The sequence below is a fragment of the Trichechus manatus genome, unplaced genomic scaffold (genome assembly GCF_000243295.1).
Source record: "Trichechus manatus latirostris isolate Lorelei unplaced genomic scaffold, TriManLat1.0 scaffold00157, whole genome shotgun sequence".
Lineage (NCBI taxonomy): Eukaryota > Metazoa > Chordata > Mammalia > Sirenia > Trichechidae > Trichechus > Trichechus manatus.
The window spans coordinates 3,733,701-3,736,885 of record NW_004444093.1 but is presented as its reverse complement, the minus strand read 5'-3'; positions in this window follow the sequence as shown (position 1 = coordinate 3,736,885).

Here is a 3,185-nt window from a genome sequence, read left to right as displayed (position 1 = left end):
CTTTGGAAGCAGATAACATGTATTCTAGATTTCACAGATGAAGAGGAATTTTTGGAATTTCGACTTGGAGTTGATTTAAGATTTTTCCTATGATACGATGGGGTGAATGTGTTTTACATGTGGCAAGGATATGAAATTTTGGGGGCCAATGGGTGGAAAGTTATGGATTGAATTGTGTCCTCCAAAAATCTGTGTCAACTTGGCTAGGCCATGTTTCCAAGTATTGTGTGATTATCCACCATTTTGTTGTCTGATGTGATCTTCCTCTGCGTTGTAAATCCTGTCTCTATGATGTTAATGAGGCAAGATTAGAGGTAGTTATGTTAATGAGGCAGGACTCAATCTACAAGATTAGGTTGTGTCTTTTTTTTTTATTGTACTTTAAGTGAAAGTTTACAATTCAAGTTAGTCTCTCACACAAAAATTTATACATACATTTTTATGTGACCCTAATTGCTCTCCTATACTGTGACAGCACACTCCTCCTTTCCACCCCTGATTTCCCCTATCCATTCAACAAGCTCCTGACCATCTATGCCTTCTCATCTCACCTCCGGACAGGAGATGCCCATTTAATCTCATGTATCTACTTGAGCTAAGAAGCACACTCTTCACGAGTATCATTTTATGTCCCATAGTCCAGTCTTATCATTGTCTGAAGAGTTGGCCTCGGGAATGGTTTTAGTTCTGGGTACACAGAGAGTCCGGGGGCATGCTTTCTGGGGTTCCTCCAGTCTCACACAGACCATTAAGTCTGGACTTTTTACTAGAATTTGAGTTCTGCACCCCACTTTTGTCCTGCTCCATCCAGGACTCTCTGTTGTGTTCTCTGTCAGGGCGGTCATTGGTGGTAGCCAGGCACCATCTAGATCTTCTTTATCATTTTAAATTTTATATTTAGGTCTTTGATCCACTTTGAGTTCGTTTTTGTGCATAGTGTGAGGTATGGGTCTTGTTTCAGTTTTTTGCAGATAGATACCCAGTTATGCCAGCACCATTTGTTAAAGACTCTGCCTTTTCTCCAATTAACAGACTTTTGGACTTTCTCAAATATCAGCTGCTCATAGGTGGATGAATTTATGTCTGGATTCTCTATTCTGTTTCATTGGTCTATGTATCTGATGTTGTACCAGTACCAGGCGGTTTTGACTACCGTGGAGGTATAATAGGTTCTAAAATCAGGCAGTGTGAGGCCTCCCACTTTGTTTTTCTTCTTCAGTAATGCTTTACTTATCCGGGGCCTCTTCCATTTCCATATGAAATTGGTAACTTGTTTCTCCATCTCATTTAAAAATGCCGTTGGAATTTGTATCCGGATTACATTGTATCTGTAGATCACTTTGGGTAGGATTGACATTTTCACAATGTTGAGTCTTCCTATCCATGAGCAAGGTATGTTTTTCCACTTATACAGGTCTCTTTTGGTTTCTTGCAGTAGTGTCTTGTAGTTTTCATAGTATAGGTCTTTTACATCTCTGGTTGGATTTATTCCTAAGTATTTTATCTTCTTGGGGGCTGTTGTAAATGGTATTGATTTGGTGATTTCCTCTTCCAAAGTTCTCTTTGTTGGTGTGAAGGAATCCAACTGATTTTTGTATGTTTATCTTGTATCCTGATACTTTGCTTAAATCTTCTATTCGCTCCAGTAGTTTTCTTTGGGATTCTTTGGAGTTTTCTGTGTATAAGATCCTATCATCTGCAAATAGAAATACTTTGGCTTCTTCCCTGCCAATTTGATGCACTTTATTTCTTTCTCTAACCTAATTGCTCTGGCTAGGACCTCCAGCACAATGTTGAATAAGAGTGATGGTAAAGGGCATCCTTGTCTGGATCCCTTCTCAAGGGGACCGCTTTCAAACTCTCTCCATTTTGGATGATGTTGGCTGTTGGCTTTGTATAAATGCCCTTAATTATGTTGAAGAATTTCCCTTCTATTCCTATTTCGTTGAGAGTTTTTGTCATGAATGGGTATTGGACTTTGTCAAATGTCTTTTCGGCATGATTGATAAGATCATGTGGTTCTTGTCTTTTGTTTTATTAATGTGATGGATTACATTGATTGTTTTTCTAATGTTGAACCATCCCTGCATACCTGGTATAAATCCCACTTGATCATGGTGAATTACTTTTTTGATATGTTGCTGAATTCTCTTGGCTAGAATTTTGTTGAGGATTTTATGTCTATGTTCATGAGGGATATTGGTCTGTAATTTTCTTTTTTGTGTGTGGTGTCTTTACCTAGGTTTGGTATCAGGGTTATGCTGGCTTCATAGAATGAGTTTCAGAGTATTGCATCCTTTTCTATGCTCTGAAATACCTTTAGTAGTAGTGCTGTTAACTATACTCTGAAAGTTTGATAGAATTCTCCAGTGAAACAGCTGGGGCCAGTGCCTTTTTTGGGGGGAGTTTTCTAATTACCTTTTCAATCTCTTCTTTTGTTGTAGGTTTATTTAGTTGTTCTACCTCTGTTTGTGTTAGTGTAGGTAGGTAGTGTATTTCTAGAAATTTGTCCTTTTCCTCTAGGTTTTCAGTTTTGTTATAATACAATTTTCATAGTAGTCTGTTATGATTCTTTTAATTTCATTTGGGTCTGTTGTCATATCACCTATCTCATTTCTTATATGGGTTCTTTGCTTCCTCTCCTGTTTTTCTTTTGTCAGTTTGGCCAATGGTTTATCAATTTTGTTGACGTTTTCAAAGAATCAGCTTTTATTCTTGTTAACTCAATTGTTTTTTCTATTCTCTATTTCATTTAATTCTGCTGTAATTCTTATTATTTCCTTTCTTCTGGCACCTGAGGGCTTCTTTTGCTGCTCTCTTTCTACTTGTTCCAGTTGCAGGGTTAATGTTTTGATTTTGGCCCTTTTTTTTTGTAATTTTTTTATTGTTGTGATTAAATGAAGTTTACTTTTCAAGTTAGTCTCCCATACAATTTTTTTTTACCTACATTGTTATGAGACCCCAACAGCTCACCCCATTCTGCGACAGCACACTCCTCCTCTCCGCCTCTGATTCCCCATGAACATTCAGCCAGCTCCTAACTCTCTCTGCCTTCCCATCTCACCTCTGGACAGAAGCCGCCCCTTTGGTCTCTTGTATCTACTTGACTAAGAGGCACATTCTTCACGAGTATCACTTTATGTCCCACAGTTCAGTCCAATACCTGTCTGAAGAGTTGGCCTCGG